Source organism: Carassius auratus, chromosome 6 (assembly GCF_003368295.1).
Source record: "Carassius auratus strain Wakin chromosome 6, ASM336829v1, whole genome shotgun sequence".
Lineage (NCBI taxonomy): Eukaryota > Metazoa > Chordata > Actinopteri > Cypriniformes > Cyprinidae > Carassius > Carassius auratus.
Window position 1 is genome coordinate 28,192,652 of NC_039248.1, and position 21,746 is coordinate 28,214,397.

General features: G+C 33.8%; 1 pseudogene; it reads left to right on the plus strand.

The window, feature by feature from the left end:
• The first annotated feature begins 4,179 nt into the window (after window positions 1–4,179).
• LOC113089100 (uncharacterized protein C3orf67 homolog) lies at window positions 4,180–21,066 on the plus strand (annotated as a pseudogene).
• The last annotated feature ends 680 nt before the right edge of the window (window positions 21,067–21,746 follow it).

Below are 21,746 nucleotides of genomic sequence, written 5' to 3' on the forward strand. Positions count from 1 at the left end.
TCCTATAGATATTAAAATGTAGTGTATATGTAGCAATAATAATGATCTATAAGATTTTTGCATAGTAGACAGTTTCTTTTATAAGTGCTTATACTGTATATATAAAAAAAATAATAAAAAAGAAATCTTTCCTTCAATGCTAAAGACATGCATTTTTTTTAAAAAGGCCAAGTTATTTTCAAAGGAATAGTTCATAAAAATGAATTATTGAGATTTTAAAAATCAATATGCAAAAATGAATTACAGAATAAACAACTCAGCATTATGTAAACAGATCTACATCAAAACAAGTTTATAATTCACTTTGTGCACAATTTTATTTACTGTATACATATACAGTATGCTAAGGTAAATTAACATTGGCAACAGCAGTAATTATAAGTGCACAGTTAACTGTGATGTATGCATTGAGTAAAAATCATAATATGATCTCTGCAAATGTATTTAGACAGAAGATGATGTAAATGTCTGTTTGCATCTATAGGGCTATGTAATGTATTTCTGTTAGATCTGAAATGACAGCTCAGCAGTCACCTATAACTGAGGGAATTACAGAAAACTGGGTCATAATTTTATATATGCAACAGATTGCCTGCATTCATTATGAATTGGTACCCTTTGTAGTTTTGAATAGTGTCGCTAGCTTATTTATTGTATGATTGTGTCTATTCAGATATGTTCCAAGCTACCATTAAATTACATGTTTGACCTTCAGTGACAATGAACTTAATTTACATTGCTTAGTAATAGACTTATTAAAAACCTTCCAAAATCCAATTTGGGGAGCAGTTTGCAGTTGCTGCATCATTAGTATTGAAATGCATGTAAAGACCCACCATCTGCTCAAAGTATTTAAACATTTGTCACACACAAATGCAAGACACGCTACTCTCCAAATTGTCACGGATAGGAACTCGGCAGATAATATTTCATTTTTTTGCACATTGCACAATGAATACTAATTCTCTGTTGATGCCGATCTCCAGAGTCACAGGGGAAAAATACTGAAAGTTTAAACTCTGACTTACAAAAACGCATGCATTTGACATTCACCATTCAACAGTGATGAATGATTCACAATGCACTTAAAGCAGTGGGTCTAAGGTGTTGCAAGACTTTGAGGAAGATGTTATTTCTAACACATGCAATTGCACTGTCATTCAAAATGCACTAGTCTGCTTTCTGTGCCTACAATATTAAGACATTCTGCATGAGTGAAGAGAGGCATTTTTAACCATGACATAGAGTAGTTCAGTTAAAATCAAGTTAATTAACAATTGGCACAGTAATATCAAGTTACTATACTATACTATAGCACATGAACATGGTAAACATTCAGTATAATGGGACATACTTTTAGGAAGTAAAAAATTATAATAACAATATTATTACATACTGTACTGCATATGGGGTGTGGTATATGCAATAACAAATCTAATTCTAAAATATCATGCCCCAAAGGATATCTAATTAGAATTTACATTTAAGATTCAATTACAAAAATGTTCAGTTCACTCATCAGAGTATGTTTTATTAGTCCAACAGACAGTCAGCAACAAAACAGGACTATTTTTGAAGCCTTATTTATCCTCTCGCATAGATAGATAGATAGATATATAGATAGATAGATAGCCACTCATACTTAGAACAATATATTAATAAAACTACACATAGCAATTATATGCAATAATAGTTTGGTGTTAACTAATCAGCTAAACAACATGGGTGTTTTTAATTAATAAAGAGCTCTAAAATTACTAAATGGATTGAGACTTTTAGATTTTCATTTAGCTGCCGGTGAACGTGGTTAAAATATGTTTTGCACTAGTCTGTTAGTTAATATTATAAAAACAAGTTGTACAGTTAGGCTACCAGTATTGTGCAGCAGTGGAATTTGAAAATAAAGCAGCCTTCATTTATCAGTCTTTTTCATATCCCAGTCGTTTGGAAGAATGTTCAGGAATGATTGTCAGGTACAGTAAGCATTTAAGATTTGCTAAGTATCTGCAGTTCTTTTCAGTGTTTCTCATTGTGTGTGTGTGTGTGTGTGTGTGCGTGTATGTGTGTGTGTGGTTTCAAGGTTAACATCTTAAGCGCACAAGGAAATGGAAACTATATGGCAGGAAATCTTTAAAGTATGTTTCAGTATTGACAGATTTTACCATAATAATAAAGGTTGTTTTTAATTGGTCTTAGAAAAAATATTCAATGTATAATCCAATATAAATTTCAATACCGTCATATTTCGCTGTGTTTCATACTAGTTTTTTTTTTCTTTCTTTTTCTAAATTTAGTTTAAAAGACTTTGGCAATTTAACAACTTTAACAGGCCTCCCATTTGACAACTTACCTCAGTGTCACAACATGCCGCACTAATGGGGCATGTTGTCACAAATTCAGCATGTTCACTGAACATTATTTTTATTTACTGGGCAATAATGGTGAAACTTTTTTTTTTATTATTTTTTTTTTTATACAAAACTCTATAAAGCATGTCATAAAGAAGATGGCCTTCAGAAATAAACGTAAGAATAAAAGAAAAACCTTTATATTAATGCTGAAAAACTAGAAACAGTATTCACTGGCGTAAAAAGGAATACAGATTCTTAGAGACAGTTTGTATAGCTGAATCTACCCTATAAAAATAATCTCAGATATAACTATGGTTCTCTTTTTACATTCCCATTACTTGAAAGATGATATGACTAAAAGCAAAACAATTTTTTAAATAATAAAAATAATAATTTGAACAATATCACAAACAACACTAAAGAATGCAGCCCAAATAGCTTGTAACTTTAACACAACAGTATGTGCAGTATGTGTTTTTTTTAATTTATTTATTCATGAGATATTGTAGGTAGATATATAACTACTGAGGAGCATTATTTAAAGCATATCTGCATTTTTATTGATTTTGTTTTCTCTTTTAACAGGTGTTTGATAACGAAGTGAAGGGCTTTGTGTCTTGAAGGCAGCAGTCAAACACACAAGATGCAGTTACCTAAGGATAGCAAGATAGTTTAAGTCTTTGGTTCTTTTAATTGTGATGTTTTTGGCTCACATTAATCAAAAATAAAACCACCAGTTCAATATATAATAAAAGTATAAATATATTTGCAAATATATTTAAAATTAGCAAAAATGAGCAACAATAGATTTGCTAAAACATTTCAAATATATGTAAATATGTCTTCTACCTATGTGTTTTTATTTTTGAAAATGTATGTTAAAATTTTAAATATATTTTAAAAGCATTCCTCCATATATATCTATCCAAGAAAATACATTCAGATGTTTCAAATTTGAAGAAAAGCTTTATTTGTTTGATCTCAAGTAGGCTATTCCATCCCTATTTTTCATTTAGTCTAAATGTAGGCTACTGTAAGATTGGAAATGTATTTTATTTCTCCTTCAATACATTTTGAAATATATTTTGTTATATCAAGGTTACAACTAAATATATTTTTAATTTCAATAATATATTTCATTAATCTCTCATTAATATATAATCTATGTAATCAAATGTAGTGCACTTATATTTGACATTTAACATTCATGTATGATTAATACATTTTTCCATTTTGTTAAGGCCTATAGATTTTTGTTGTTGTTATTATTTGAACATCTTCAAAGCCATATTCATAACAAAAATATCATATTGCCTTAGGGATGCGTTTAAAGACTGAGTATCAGGTTGAATCACCATTTATGCTTTATGTGTCTGTGCATCTCTTTCACATCTAATCTCCTGTTTCACATTCCTACAGTTGGTCTGATTCAGAAGTTTCTGATTCTACAGGTAAACGTTCCATTGGGAGTTTTTGTAAGTCCCAGCTTTTTTTTTTCCTTTTGAATTCTTTTCAAATTTAGTGTCATTGTTAACAGGTTCCTTCCGACATCTATTTTCAATCTGAAAACAATCTTGTTGTGCTGCTAAGATATAGTTGAAATTCAGAGAAAGTGTAGAAGGTTTATTACCATGGAGGGTAAATTAATTCACACTTTCACACATGCAGATATCACTCCCACACATACACACACACACACACACACACACACAAACACACACATGAGAAAATGGTTAAAAATCTTTCCATCTGCCTTACAGAGCAAGTAATTTGGTTAACTTTTCAATGCTGTCTTCTAGAGTCACTGACGAAGAGCATATAAAAGAAGAGACTCTACCTGTCTACTGTGCACAAAGAGCTCTCAGCAACCCTTTTGCAAGCGAGAATACCTCTAATGTGCCTCAAACGCAATACTGTAAGTCCCTACTGCTGCAATCTCTGTGACTATCTGCAAATGAGCCATCAGATCAATTGATCTTAGCTTAGTGAGACACTTTGTAACATGACCACAGAAATGACCTGAAAAATGTTCTTGCGGTAGTAAGATAAGGTACGACTGTCTGTGTGCAGTGGTGTGATCTGTGTATCGATCTGAGATATTCAGAGGGACTCGCTTGCTGTCTCTGGATGGCATCATCATCTCCGCCTGCTGTAAGGTCCGCCGCATCTTCACGATGAAGGATGAACCTGCAGACTGCGTGGATGGAGGTTTGGGGAAAATGCATCCTGTGCTTAACTTTAAGGATACTATTTTGTGGCCCACTTTTGAGTTCACTTTAGTGTCCCATTACTTTAATTAGAGCATTCACAAACTGATTTTATTAAGATAATTGGATATGTTATATAAACTATTATCTAATGATCAGAAATTTAATGCTTAGTGCATCCAAAATTTTTTGTCCTGCTAGTGCATGATTTTCCTCTTAATGTAAAAAAATTAAAATAGAATTCATAAAATATATTTATATGATACAATGTGAAAATTATAGCTTGCAAATACAGACAAACAACATCTGATCCCAAACTACTTTTTCCCTAGCTTCATTTAGGCTACATTTGCAATATAATAATAATAACATAAATTATAAACAAATGTGTATTTAAAAACATTTTATTAATGTTAATTATAAAATATATTAAACAAATAATAATAATAATTAAATGAATTATACTGTAGTTAAACTGAATTCAAACATTCATAAAATATTTTCAAACTCACACAACAGAGGTGCAGAAAACTGCATATCTCACAGAAAACACAAAAGCTTCTCAAATGTTTTGTTTGACCTTGGCTGAATGTCTGAAAGTTGAGCATGTCTTTTCACTGACCGTTTGTTGAAAAGGATAAACAATTCATGGAAAGTGCCAAATGCTTCGCCTTAATATTCTGTTTTTGACATTTTAGCTTAGATCTGTGTATTTACTTGGTGAAGCAACTTCACAACATTGTTTTCTCACTGCCTGAAAACCGTCTACTTTTCGTATTTTACTCAATGTTTAGAAATAAGTAACAGTCCAAAAGAAGTTCAGCATGTTGTCCAGCTGGTGAACATGAAGACATTTGGACAGTCTGATTTAAAGAGTGAATCTGCGAACTCCGATGCAAGTCAGTTACTTTATCGTTCAACACAAATCCTTCTTTGCTTAGTTTCTATTTGTAGATTTGAAGTTTTGTGTGTTTGCCTTTTGTTCTTTGCTAAACAGAAGGTCAGAACCTCTGCAGAACTCTCCTGCTATTTGCTGTCTGTTAGTTTGAGACGAGAAACACCTCTTGCCAAGAGAGCTCTAATCATGTCTGTTTAGTCACATACCTGTCCACTCTGCCAGCCCAGTGAGACCTTCGTAGCTGTTCTTACGGTTCTTATTTATCCAGACATCTGTTTGCCTCATATCACAGTGCCAGACTGCTGTCTTCTCACCCTTAGATTCTTAGATTCTTGAAAAAGACTCAAATAGTGTAGATATAGCAAGATATTAATATAACAAGAGGTCAATCACTGACGAGAGGTGTTGGACTGTAATGAGATCATATAAAATGTTTCTACATATACAAATATTGCAACAAAAGACCACAGTCTCTCGTTCTACATTAATCATTTTTCCCTGTTTCATCACCTAGCAACAGCGTATAAAAACACCGTGGGCCTTGTGTATGAAACCGTGTAGATGAAGCTTACAGCCTTGGATCCCGAGCTGGCTGTTACATTGAAATGACAAATGGCAGTATTTTGTGTTTTGTTGCCAGATTGCCATGACCTTAACGCTGCTTTTTCTTGCAGCATTACGCTAAATAACAATTGAAAATACGCCAATTGCAAACGAACAGATGGCAAGGGCCTCACAATTACAAGGATTATGAACATGAAAACAGTCTATTGTCCTAAAGGATGTCATGATATTGTTAGTCTAAATACAAATATTATGTGTTTTAATACATCATCACTTCACTTGAATGGCAGATGTTAGAATACTCAGGGATTAACTTGGGCTAAAACAATCCATCTTTTTCTTTCTTTCTTTCTTTCTTTCTTTCTTTCTTGATTTAGTATTACCTTACCTCTAATTTTTTTAACTATCTAAAGATTTTAAGGACCTAAGGAGCAATTTTTTGAACCTCTAGAAAAAACTCTTTAAAATAATTAAAAATAAATAAATAAATAAGTTTGCGCCAAGTATGCTTTTTTTCTTGAGCATCATATTTCATAGATCAGGCTTTTATTGGTCCATATAGGATGATATGGTTAGATTATGGAACTCATACAAAATAAGTGTGTGCACAAATGTGCAATTAGATACATTTTCTGTTATTTAAATGGCAAAAAAGTAAAATAAAATTGTGATAACTTGTTAATAAGTGAAATTTTTAAGAGTATAGCAAACTACTTGCATAAAAAGAATGTAAATATTAGTAATCACTTTATTTTGCCCAATAATATTTCTTAAGATGATATTTAAATTCTTAGTTTTATAACCAAGGCTCAGTAGCTTTAAATATTACTTACAATTTAAAACTTATAGTATTATTTTTTTATATAATTCAGAAGTCTTAGAAATTTGCATATTAAATATAAATGGGGCTTTATAGGGTTATATCAGCTAGGTTTTTGTGTTTTGTGCAAGCCTGTTTACTAGAAACGACAGGTGTTTTCAAAGATCAAAAATACAATAAAACCATAATATTGTGAATTAATATTATTATTGCAAATTATTGTTTTTAACAGCAATTAGTCTAGTCTTTTTATTGTCACATGATCCTTCAGAAATCATTCTAAAATGCTGTGCAATTGTGCTTTTTAGAATTTTCATGGAAACTGATACATTTTCAAGATTCTTTAAAAACAGCATTCATTTGAGATATAAAATTTGTGTAGCATTATAAAGGTCTTTACCGTCACCTTTAATCAAATTATCTATCCAAATTCTTTATAATCATACTGACCCCAAACTTTTGAATGCTAGTATATTCAGTAAATGATAGGATTTATGTCTGTCATTTGAACAAATTTGTATTTTTATATTATTTATTTTTTGAATATTGATTAAAACAGGACTTTTCATGTATTTTGCCTTCAGCCCTCAAAATCTTGCTCTTGTTTAAAAATAATAATAATAATCAGACGGATGACTTTCCCCTAGAGATTCATGCCACGAGTTCTCTTGAAATTAATTCCTTGTTGACTTTTGAAGTCTGCTACTACAAAGTCATTGTATTTTATTTTGGTCTTATATGTACTCTCAAAGATGAAGAAAGTAGCAAAATTAGCCTGGACCCAGAGGGACCTGAGCTTCAAGGAAAAATTGCATTATCTTCACTTCACATTCTGGGATCTGACTTACCAGTAGAAGGCAAATTAACCAATCCAGTTCTGCGAGGTGAGTAATTACTATGTGTTGCTAACATGTTATAGTATATGTTTTCCCATATTTTATGAAGTTGGCATTGATTCTTTTGCTTTTGTTTAAATCTGTATGTGAAGCTGCTTTGAAACAATCTCTATTGTATAAAGCGCTATATAAATAAAAATGATTTGACCAAAGGTCCAGCAAACCAAACATTCCAAATGAGTGATACTGGAATCTGTCTCGACGCCGGCACAGAGAACATGAGCAGTTGTTCCACATTAACAATCCTTTCCTGCGGAGTAGGTCTAACTCGAACTTCCCTTTAGCAGAGGAAAGAGAGTTCATTAGTGGTAATGGGACATTAAGTACACTGTGTAGGTCAAAAAGAAGTCTCCTGGGTTCAGGCAAACTTGCACTGTGCGCAATTAGAAAAGGTGATTACATTATAAGGCTGTTCAAAAACGTGCCAGGAATCAAAATATGCCAAACCCCTCAGAATGGCAAGAGAGAAGGCAGCTCTTGAGAGGTGCTCTGTGAGCGTGCATGCTTTAATTAGATGAAACGCTCCTCTGTGAAGAGCTTAATAGAGCCTTTACATCACTTTATCTGACATGGCTATTATGTTGCTGTTTTCCTATTTCATTTTAATATGTAATCAGTTGTTTAGCCGATAATATCTTTATGATCCATGCATGTGAGCAAAACAAACAGAACAAAACACAGGCCGTTCAAAACAGCCCATAGGAAAGGAAATCACAAATGAGATCTTTGCTGGACAGCAATGAAACTAAATAGAGAAAAACATGGAGATGGGTGAAGTATAGGTTGTGATGTGAAAAAGACTTAAGTGATCTCAGAAAGTCTTTGCACAGTTCAACCAATAATACAAATTTGCTATAAAATTACTCACCTTTGGGACACCTAAGATGTAAATGAGTTTGTTTATTCATTGGAACAGAAATGAAAGAAGAAGAAAAAAATAATTACACTACTTCCTCACCAAGAGATCATCTGCAATGAATATGTGCCGTCAGAATGAGAGTCCAAGCATGACAATAATCCACAACAAGTTAACATCTTGTAAAGCAAAAAGATGAGTGTTTGTAGTAAACAACTCCATCATTAAGATGTTAAGATGTTTGTTAACTTCCAACTGTTTCTTCCAGCTAAAATACGTGTCCACTGTCCATAACATTTCTTTGTCCAGTGAAAAAGTAATCTCGCATGAATCAGGAAAGAAATATGCACAGATTAAGCACTGTTATGAGCAATGTGGGTGGATTTGAACATGATCTGGCCAGATCTGGGCCGAAACTGCTTGCTGTCTGGGAGAATAACAGCATGGACTTTTCCACTGGAGGAAGCATTGTTATGGATTATGGACTGGTATTTTGGCCATAAATTATGAAGTTTAAAGTTAAAACACCAAATTATGGATTTTTTCTTATAGACACATACTGTAGTTGTTGTACTATCATTCTGACGGCACCCATTCACTGCAAAGGATCGATTGGTGAGCAAATGATAAAATGCTCTTTTTTTTTTTTTTTCAAATCTGCTCCAATAAAGAAACAAACTCTGTCTATATCTTGAATGGCCTGAGGCTGACCATATGTTTTTTTTAGCAAACTGACATTTATGGGTGAACTATTCTTTTAAATGAAACATAGTTGAGAAGTCTTATGAGCTATAAAAGAGCAACCACTGAGCAATAAAACAAAAATATTTGCTGTAATATTAAAACATTAATCTAAATGCTTTGATCTAATAGTTCACATGACATTATGGCAAAATGTAGTGTCGTCAAAATGCCCTGTGGATTAGTGGTGGACGATGACAGTCATCAGCCAGAGTTATCTAAAGCGCAAAACAATTTGTTTGGGTCTACAATGCCCTCTCTTCGTCCTTGTCTCTAAGTACGAGAAAGTACAGCTTAGGTTCACAGTTCACAGCGGTTTAGACTTTTTTGCTGCTGTGCATTTTGCTGAAGTAGATCAAAGCGCTGTACACTCACACAGAAAATTCATCACTTGGTCTCTGCGGTGTCTTTTGCTCCCTGCTCTCTGGGTGTCTTCTCTTTAGTAGGAGGGCATGCAGACCCCACAGGCACACATCGCCCCGTCTGAATTATGATCTTACTGTACCATTGCTCCCTATCTACTAATGATGCTGTTTTTGTGTCAGTGGGAAAGCCAGAAAGTCCCCCCACCCTCTCCCCGATTCCTGAACCCACACACACACACACACACACACACACACACAAAGCAAGTTAATGTTATTTTTCCGTTATTCCCCTTGGACCGCAGATGTAAATTCCTGCCATCTACATCTTTAAATTATCGTTTCAACGCGTCTCCCCCATTTATGTATATTTTAAGGCGGAATTAAAGCATAATGCTGCAGTTATCAAATGAGAGGTTGGAATCCTATAAATTCCTGCTCGCCCTCAGTTGGCAAGCGTAGTAGAATTCATCTTAAGTCTTCAAGGATTGTGCTTCTGCATTTATTTGCATATGCTCATTAAAATGTACATGGACAAAGAACAAGAGTGCCGCTGTAAAAAATGGAAGACGAAACATTATGTTTAGTAATTACATCTCCATTATTGATCTTTATAGAAACAGTAAGTCAGTGGAAGAAAGAGAAACAAGTAGAAGTTGTTTTCTCAACCTTATTACCATCAGGCCTTTTTTTCAACGGAGCTTTTTTCACAGAAATGGTGTACTTTGGCAAATAAACAAAAGCAAAATCTCTCTCCTTAAATGTTTTTATGTTATTGCCAATGTTAGTGTTAAAAAAAAATTACATTTAAAAAAATATACACTCCCATTTAAAGATTTGGTGTCTGATTTTTTTCTTTAAGTCTTTTTTGCTCACCTAAGCTGCATAAATTGTATTAGTTCGAAATGCAGTAAAACAGTATTTTTGTGAAATAATATTACAATTTAAATAATCATTTCATATTTTAATCATTCTAAATGCTGATTTGTTGCTTAACATTATCGATGTTGAAAACAGTCGTGCCATTTAATATTTTGGTGGAAACTGTGAAAGTTCAAAAGAACAACATTTCTTAATTTTTAATAACAATGGAAACATCTTTACTGTAATTTAATGAATAACACTAGTAATTTCTTAAAAATAAATAAATAAATGACTAACCCCTAGCCTTTTGAATGGTGGTGAACATAGTTGCTAAAAAGTATTGGGACTATTTTTGATACTTAGGCACACACAAATATATGAATTTCAGTGCATTATACTTGTCTTCACAATTAGTGTTTAATTTTTTTAAAACTTTTTCAAACTTCTTTGTAAAATTGTTGATTAAACATTTTTTAAAATTTCATTAAAATACTGTAAATGCCACTTTGTGTTTGTTATACAGTACACAGATATTTATACATTTTTATGTGTGGCCTATGACTTGTCAATCACTCAAAATAAAGCCAGACAGCATTTATAAACAAGACAAAATACTAACATATACAAAGTACAGCATATTTTAGATGGCAGCAAATGGTGATATTACCTGCAAATCTTCCTGTCATATTTCTGCAGATTGTGCTTCTAGTGCAGGTACATCTGGGTCAGCCTTCAAGCCTCCATGTGCTGCTTCACCTCCAGAGCGTCTGCTGACTACAGATGATGCTGACCTTTGTGACACAGAAACTGAATTCTCTCTGCAAAGAGGAATACGAAAAGGAAGTCTTCACTTTCTCCTCATGCCCTCACTCTGCCAGACGGAATCATGCTAGTTGCAACCCTGTTGAGGATTTGACCTTTGGCCTTAAGGTCACAAGCTGGTAACAGAAGGAAAGCGCAAAGATGCTCGTCTGGAGGATGATTTTGTCGGTAGTGAGAGTGAAGAGGTATGGCACGCAGACAACATACACATACTTTAACATGCAGAGACAGTAATAAATGTATGGATTTGACAAAGATTGATTAAATTGACTTGAGGCTTGCTTCTCACATCTAATTAACAGATTTGAGGACATTCAGAATGTTACTAGAGGAGTATAAGCGTTTACAATATTTGGTTATCAAGTGGCTAGTAGAGCTGCACAATAGATAGCTAGAGCTAAATTGTGGACAAAACAGACATACAAAATTAAGTAAGCTCTTAGTCGTGTCCTACTGTAGTCAGATCTTCGTATGAAATCACTAAGAGAAAATGCATTGTTTCTGTCAGATTGGATAAGTCGGATGGTATTACTATTTCATGAGGAATATAAGTTGGTGTAATTAAAGCATAATGCTGCAGTTATCAAATGAAAGAGGTTAGATGAATTCTATAAATTCCTTCTCGCCCTCAGTTGGCAAGCGTAGTAGAATTCATCTTAATCTTCAAGGATTGTGCTTCTGCATTTATTTGCATATGCTCATTAAAATAAATGCAGGCGAGAAACATGAGTGTCACTATAAAAAATGAAAGAGGCAACATTATATTTAGTATTCAGATTTCTATTATTGATCTTTATTGAAACAGTAAGTCAGCTGAAGAAAGTAGAAATCGTTTTCTCAACATTATTTCCATCAGACCTCATTTTCAGTTGTGCTTTTTTTAAAGAATGAGTGCACTTTGGCAGGGCTGATGCCTTATTTTCTTTTTTTAAGTTGGGATTTTTAGCAGTCATTTAATTTATACTACTAATAATAACAATAATACATTTGATTTAAATCATTTTAATGAAAATGGATTTCATCCATCTTCTAAACTCTGTGTGCTATGTTGGTTCACAGTGATATTGAAGGTTTTTTATTTTCAATGACATCAAAACAAAACTAAACTAAACAAAACACAAAATTAAAAAAAAGTATTTCCAATGTCATCAACATAAAAAAAATATATTTTCTTTTGTAAAGCAAAAAAGAAGATATTTTAAAACATTACAATAAAACAATGAAAGCATTTTTAAAGGAGTTAAATATAAAATATATTTTTCTCATTGTTTACTAACCCTGATGTTTCAAACTAGCATGCATCTCTTCTTTGTCCTCACAATTAAATTAAATAAATAATAAAATAAAAGATGTCCTTACGACAAAAATGTTAAGCAATAAAATAAAGTTCAATTAAATAATCAGTGTATATTCAAAGGTACTTTACATTTTGTTAATCCTTTAGTTTTGTTCAAATTATACACATTTGTTGAGACACCTGTCAAAATAATCAATTCTCCTTTATCGCTACAGATGCTTGTACTGTAAAATATGCAAACACAACATCATCAACAATTCCCCATCTCCTTAACACATTGCCTGCATTGTTTTCTTTTCTAGATCCCTTCTCAAGGAAATACGTGGTGGAGTCTAGTGAAAAATCTAGTGGAGTCATCTGTTAATGATACATACACACACACCACCTGATTGAGGCCCCCAGGGGCCCTGCCATTCAGTTAGATCCATGAATTCAGTTTTCGTCAGTTCAGTTGATTTTTGATGAGACTGCATTGAGCTCCACGATGCTTTTGGGTTCTGTGTCCACTGAGAGGAACATCCTTCATTACTCGCAGTCTGTTTCATCTCCTCCTGGGAAATCAGTCTCATCTTTGGCATACATATGTTCTGCTGCACTTAATTAGACATTTTTGATTGATATCTCTGACAGTTTTATCTGTTGTTTATTTCCCATTCCGTCCTAGATAAATTCCCTTTTCATGTCATTTTTTTTTTTTTTTTTTGATCTGCATTCTCCAAAAACCTAGATGTCTGCATTTGTCTTCTTATTACTAATGGGAGATGGGAAAAAGAAGAAATAATGACTGCTTTGAGTATTCTGAACATTATGTTTATGTTGTACCTCTATAACTTGCTCCTGTGTAAATCATTTCCACTAGAAGCAGAGGTGATTATATTCGCCTAATGACTTTCATTAATGCCACAGAGTTGTCATCGGAAGACGGATGAAGCAGTAACATATTGAAACTCATCTGCAACCCAGCTTAATAACCACTAAACACATTGAGTTTCGTAGAGAGCCTGACCAGTCTAAATAAATTCGTTGCAAATAAATAGATATAGAGTAGCGCCAGGCTGATGTGTGTTTACCGAATGTCAGCGTTTCACATTGTGAGAAGAGATGACACTTTTTTTTTTTTTTTTTATCAAAAAAATAAAAAAGCTGATATATTAAGACTGGTCCCTTCAGGGGATATGAAGGTGGAAAGAAAGTAGACAAAAACTCCGGCTGATCTGATGGCTCGATTGGCCGTGCCCTTTAAGTGAGGTTGTCATCATTAGTGTGAAGCTTGCTGTTTAAGACCATTAGTGTAGATCAAAGCCTCACTAGTTTAAAGACCTTATCTTTTCCAAAACAGAGCAAAGACAGACAACTTTCTGGGCACAGTGTCACCCTGATTAATTACAGGTAACTCTGATGTTACTCCGCCTGCGCCAGACTGTCTCACGTCGTGGCTATTAATGCGTTTCATCTGTGACAGCGTTGGCGTTCGTGGCTCCGAGACCCTTGCAAGAGATTTCATCATTCTCTTTATGACTCCATCGCAAGTTTGTTGATAAATTTAATATTTGTAGTTTTAGGGGGAATTTTGATATATCAACGGATTTCCTTCCTTGTGTTAATGGCCCAGGCTGAAAGAAAATGATCAAGCGTAGTGATGCTATTCATTTTGATATGTCATAATTAGTGATGCTTGCAAAGGAGGTTCATTTGAAAAAGAAAGAGAGACGAAAACAACTGTTCCTTAAAGCAGTAGTTCACCCGAAAATAAATGTATGCTGAGATTTTACTCACCTTCAGACCATCAAAGATGTAGATGGGTTTGTTTCTTCATCAGTACAGATTTGGAGAAATCATCTGGAAAACACATTATTTGGCAGTGAATGGGTGCCATCAGAGAGGATAAACTGCTGATAAAAATAACACAATACCATAATCTACAGAACTTCCATCTAAAATACAAATATTATATTCTAGATGTAATATTCTAGAGAAATGTGCACAGATCAAGCACTGTTTACAAGTGAAAACTATGTTAAACCAATGTCATTGGATTTGGTGTGAGAAGACAACAGAGGATGGACGCTTTCACTGAAAGAAACGTTATTATGGATTATGGACTGTTTTGTACAAACATGCAGCTTTTCACTTCACAAGACATTAATTGACGGACTGCTGTCGTGTGGATTATTGTTTTCCTCAGCTGTTTGGACAAACATTTTGACGGCACCTATTCTCTGTAGTGGATCCATTTGGTGAGCAAGTGATATAGATGAGTCTGTATCTTCATCAGAACATATTTTATAGTATTACATCTTGGATAGCATGAGGGTGAGCTACTCTTCACTAAATTATTTTTTTTTTTTAAATCCCATAGATTTACATTGAAGGCAACTAGAATATAATAAAGACTACTAAACTATCTCCTAGTAACAATCCTAACAACAACCCACTACACACTATCATTTTGTTACAAAAAATGTAGTTTTCATTCAAACTATTCTAACACTTTTTACTTCGTTTTGCTTCACAGGATGAAATACATACCAAGTTCCTTCAGAGATGTGCAGTCCATTCCATTACTGCTCCCCCAACACCTCCTTCAGTTCAAAAATACACAGTCCTACCCAAGTTCTTTTGTGAGCCAATTAAGACTCAGGCCTCCACAGTCCAGCATGTCTCTGAAGGACCAAAGAGGCATGAACCCATGCGAATAGCACCAGCCCACTGCCTCTCACCCAATACAAGACAAGGGAGCAGACTGGATCGGTCCAAAGCTGGAAGAGCGTTGCCTGATGGAGATATCTATCAACAGAGCATCTTGGTGAGAAATTTCACAGAAGAATTATGGCCTCCAAAAGGTGAGCCAGTTTACCTTTTGAAGGGATAAAAAAAAGAAGAAAATTATATTATCAATTAATTACCCTCAAATCCTTTTAAACTTGTATGGATTTCGTCTGTTTTTTTTTTAAGATTGTCTTATTGTCTTTGTCTATACAATGAAAGACAAAGGGGTAAAATAAAATTAAATAATTGTAATTGTAATTAAAATAATATGCATTCAAGCAAAAATCAAGACAAAATTCTTATGTGTTCAGCAGAAGAAAGAAACTGATGCAGGTTTGGAACAACATCAAAGTGAGTAAAGATGACAGAATAATCCCTTTGAGTAATCAGCACAAAGTTGCAAGCATAATTTATGTAAGATAGAGAAACAACCCTCAAAATATATACTAAACCCTCAAAAGGTCATCAAATCTGAATCAGGAGAGAAATATGCAAGCATAATTTATGTAATATAGAGAAAAGACATTCAGAATAGTATAAACAAGCACTTGGGTTCAGTGGAGTGAACCCACACCAATCACATGGCCTTGTGTTCATGTGGATGAAATGTTTTTTAACCGTAGCAAGCATGCAGGGTTAGAGGGGATCAAATCAAGCACATACTTCAGCTGAATTGGTGCACTCCAGCAGAGTGGCTTGTTTATTAGGGCCTCTGTTCTTATTGTAATTTCAGAACTGGTGTGGTTCTTATCTTCCCCAGGCTGGATATTTTAATCTGAATCCATTCAGATTGAGGGGAGTTGTTTGTGCCCTTGCATCTCTGATGCATTTGGAAATCGCAAATGACAAAATTTTCCAAATGGCTTGGACATAGTGTTCTTTTGTCTTTGTGATTTATAAAACATTTTCTGGGGTTTTGAACTAAGCAAAAAATGTATTTTGATCAGAGGTTGCTCTTAGGAGTTTCATTACAATAAAATTACTTTGTCGTGTACATCTGTCCTTTATAGACACAGATTAGTGATGTTTACATTCCAAAGACAATAAAAACATCATTGTAAATAAAACAAAGATTATTAGAGTATGTTTGACATGAAACTACCATTTCTGTCTTTTAACTTCTACATTTCATGTTTAAATGTGCTTGTTGCCATTGTTTTGTAATTAACTGTGAAATTTGATAGCAATTTCTAAATAGAAATGGTTTTAAAGTAAATCCTACTCCAATTGAAACACTACGTGAAAGGGATTATTCACCCCAAAATAAAAATATTCATTTAATATAAATCATTTCTTTCTTCTGCAAGAAGAAAATAAATAAATGAAAATGAAATAATCATGTACACAAACTAACCTTCACTACAGATGCATGCAAGAAAGAGCTACACAAAAGAAGATATTTTGAAGAATATCCACACAAATTTCCTGTGTTGAGCATACAATTAATGTCAATGAGGAACAGTATTGTAATTGACTTCAACTGTATGGAAAAAAACTGCTGAAACATTCTTAAAAATATTAGAACAGCAAAAAGACAGAATTGTTTGATAAACTTGAGAAACGTTAGCCTTCAGCAAAGTCTCCATTTCATCTCATTGTTTACGAACAACTGGGATATCAAAGAGAACTCATTAGCGTTCTCTTAGAGGTGGGAACATGTCTGGACTAAAACGGGTCTAAGCATTTAGCACAACTACCGCAGACTCTCACCACAGGTCTGAAACGGTCATTAACTAAATACTTTAAATTGAGTTTGATGAGGGAATTACTCAGGATCATCATGGATGCCCCAAAACACTACTTTCCTCATTTAAACATGGCACAAATCTTTGATGCTGGTGAAGTTTGCTGAGCTTATCTGGAAGGTTGCTCATAGATCCAGGTAGGACTTCATATAAGTGGATTTCTGAGCAGCAGGCAGCCATTCCTGCTGATGTCTTGGCCTTAATGGGGTTGCCAATTAGCTTGCAAGCTTTGATTGATTGCTTGCTAATTAGCTATACCTTAGAACGATCAGTCTTATTACAAAGTAGCACTGATGAAGTAATGAGATTTTTTTGGCTTTACAGGTGAGTGTAGATGTCACAGTATTTTTGATAAATGGTATGGTAATGCCTTGGTAAGTATATAGCATTCAACATGGATAGTAAAATATTTCTTACTTGATCCATATGAAACGCATGTTCTTTCCAGGTGTTGTGAGTCCGAATATAAAAAGACCACACCATAAATAAACACAATTTTATCTTCTGTCAAGTTTTTTTTTTTATTGCAACGCACAGCGATGACACCTCAAACTGGACTCAGTGTATTCCTTTGGTGGGCTTTCAAACCACACACACACATACACTGCACAGACATTTACGGCAGTTATAATTACAGAAGTCAAGCACATTGCTGCACTTGAGCGCAGCGCAGGAAGGCCTGAATTCCTTCTTCATTATTAGGCTCCTCAGTTGCACAGGGTGCTTTGTATGGACGAACTGTAGCTAGCAGGCAAATAATAGAGAGAATATTAAAACTGTTTTCCTATAAAGAAGGGCAATCAAACAGTTTATATAAAAACCTACTAATTAGAGTGAAATAAACACCCATGGCATTTCAATATCAGACCCTATCCATCAGTTGTTGATGCTGTTGTTGTCTGTTGATTAGAAAGATATGCTGCAACTGTTAATCATGCCTGGTGGCCTGGTACTGAGAAACTGCAAATAAGTGGACTGTACCGACTGTGAAAACATAGCAGGACTGCCCCCATCAGGTGAGAAAAAAAACGTGCACAATCATTAAGTGCTTCAAGTTGTGCCTCAGGAACCAGATTTTACATGAGACGACCAAGTAACAAATCATTTATCATGCAGAAGTAAAGGAAAAAATCAAATGTAATTATATAGATATATTCAAAGATATAGTTTTAAAAATCATTCTGAATAAAAAAATAAAATAAAAATTAGCAAAAATGTCATTATCCACAACAATAACGTCACTGAGGAAAGATATCAGAGGAATGGCCTTCTACATATATATATAATTTTTTTGTTGTTTTTTTTTTTTCAGTTGATGGAACAGATTTAATATTAGACTCTATCAGAACAGACCTGCAACTCCGTTTTGATTCATGGCCCACCGGTTAAGAACCACTGCTACAAACTATAAACGCTAAATCATTATTTTACAGTAAGGAATGCCGTTATCCAGAACATATTATATTTTTCCCTACTAGACTGGAGCTAATAGTGGGTAGATATGGCCCCCGAACCAGATTGTAAATGTACAGTGCTTTTTCTCTCTGTGCTTAGCCAGTGGATCAAGGCCAGCACTATCAGAAAGAAATGTACCCTCTTCTTCACTCTAATCCCAGGTAAAAAAAAAAAAAAAAGCAAAACAGGATTTTTAGCCTCTGTGAGGCATAACTCTAAGCCATTATGCTAAGCCTGTCAGTATCTTAAGTGTTGAGCTCAGACATGAATGAGTCATTGCAGAACTTTATCATGCGAGTTCATAAGAGAACACTCGTCAGCCCCTCAGGCTCATGCACGTTCAAGAATTTGGACTTCTGAAAAGTGGTAAGAAAATATGATCGGGATAGCTTGGGCACTGAACATTTTGAAGTTTCCATTGACAATTGTATCGAATGGTTCCAGGATACTAAAAAGAACTTTTGAACATCAAAGCATAAAAAGAGAGCAGGTGGTGTGCTCCACTAAATCTTATGCCAACCTTCAAAAGATTTGTTTGTCATTCATTTCATGACAAACCTTTTAGACTGTCTACCTAATGGAGCACCGTATCTCTTTTTGTCTCCTTTTTTTTTCTTAGTTTTTAACTTTAGTAATATATTAATAATCATAATCATTTAATACTATTGTTTATATAATTTAATATACACCATTAATATGATTATTTAAAATATAGGTTAATTATAATAACAATAATTAGTAGTAGCAGTATATGAATAACTAGTTAAAATGTTTATATCATATTTATACAATACTACTAATAATAATAACTATGTCAAATGGTCATGATAATGATGATAAAATATGTATTATCATAAAAAATATTATTATTAATAGTAGTAAAATATAATGATGATAATGACAATTAAAAACAATAATTATTATTATTGTATTTTTAGCATCAGTAATTAATGAATTGCATAAACATAATTATTATAAATTATTGTAACATTATTAATAGTAGTAGTAGTAGTAGCAGCAGCAGCAGTATATGAAAGATGCAAATAAAGAAAGAAAATATACACTGCAATAATTAAACATTTAATTTTAGTTGTAAACTGATTCTGCATGACTGTTTATAAGTAGACCTTTAAATATAAATTAACCGATCAAAAAATCATTTATGGAGCTGTGTTTTTGTACACACAGCATAACTGTGGCTAGTTTCCTACGCAGAACTTTTCCTGTCAAGGGAAGCTGCCCACACTGCCACGCCTCGGTGATTAATTAAGCATGGTTGTCAGGGACAATGAACAAGCAGGAGTTATGCATGTGCTCAGAGGCTTGCATGTGTCACCTAGCTGTCACCGCTGCAGCAGAGCTCGCTAGGAGGTCATCATCCACCTCCCTCCCATCTCACCAGGGAGCCCGTCCATCAACACCACATGGTGCCTTAAAAAGTGTCATGTAAATGAGAGAATATGAAAGAAAGAGACATGCAGAAGGGGGGTCTTTCATTCACAACAAGAGGTAACATGTTAGTGACAGAGGAGGAATTTCGAAAATGGGCTTTGATGTAGTTTCATATGATTCCAGAAGCTTTAGTTTAATTAAACTATAAATCATATGCAGAATAACTTATATTTTTAGGACCATTAAAACCCTGGCTCCCAATTAAAACAATTACATTAATTATACACTATATCTGAATGACTATATGGTTTAAACCTCTTGTAGAGAATGAATGGATGTCCTCAGCCTTCCAATAGTTAATCCAAATCAACAGATGGCAAATGGGAAAGGAGACCACGGCAAGGTCTCACCCAGAGGTATGACACCAGAAAAATCCCCATCCTGGGCTCATTCTCAACCCTTTGTTGCTAAAAATAAATCGTGAGCTAGATTTCTCTTGGACGGAGAAGAACTGGTATAATTACATTCATGATTGATTTTTCCTTCTTCATCTAAAACCCACAGTGATATTTCTGTGACAAGACTCTTAAACTCTCTGTAGGCGAGTTATCAGGGTTTTCAGGATATTGAGTATTTCTAAAGGCAGGGTTATTTTTTGAAAGTCTTTGTTAGAAAACATATTAACTGTTATTGAAAGATTTTATGAACAATTTATGGGGTAAATTGTCTCTATGAGAAATGAAAACCTTCAGTTAAATTGCCTATTAGAAGCTACTGAATGGATTTCACTGAAATCAATTTAGAGACCCAAAACAATTGCTATATATATATATATATATATATATATATATATATATATATATATATATATATATATATATATATATATATATATATATACTCTCAACTTTTTTCTCTGTGACATCCACAGGGTCTGTGTTGCACAACATCAGCGGAGAAGAAGAGTTTCTCTTGCCTCAACTGTTACTTTGATACATATTCTGTGAAATATTATGAACCGCTCTGATCCCGAGATGAGTTACATCTACAGCCATGTTATTCAATACTGCCAATTACATGAATGGATTAGTTCAAGTTTGTTGGCCTTCATAACATTTAAAAATTGTAATGGAAATTTGGGAATAAAAGTTTATTTATTTTATTTTATTTTTTACTGTTTCTAATGTAATATCGGTTTTTAGTAATATATTCACATTCAAGCTTGTATGAGCTCATAATATATGTAAATTTTTTCAGTAAGCAAGGAATAAAATCGTATTGTTAAATCCATTTCAGTGTTTATTATTCCTCCAAACTTTTTTATTCAAATTTATAAGTTGTTCCTAGACAACTATGTAAAAATAACTAAAATTATAGAACACCTGCTATATAATTAATGTTTTTAATTAATCTCACTTTTTAAAGTGATCCCACAGTTTCCTGTTGACGGAAGTCATCGCGTTGACACACGATCGGCCAATCATACACCAGATACTCCTTTACGTCATTTGACAGGTAGCTCTCTAGCTCTGCTCACTAGGAAGTAAACATCTATAATGTCGAGAAAGACCTTCAAGTTAAGCCACTCCTCAAATATGTTACTAAATGTGATTTTATTTAGTATTTTTAATGAGTTCGCCTTCGCCTTTCCGTCATTTCGCGAATCCAGACAGTCAGAGAGTTTGGAGAAACCCATCTCAGCACCAA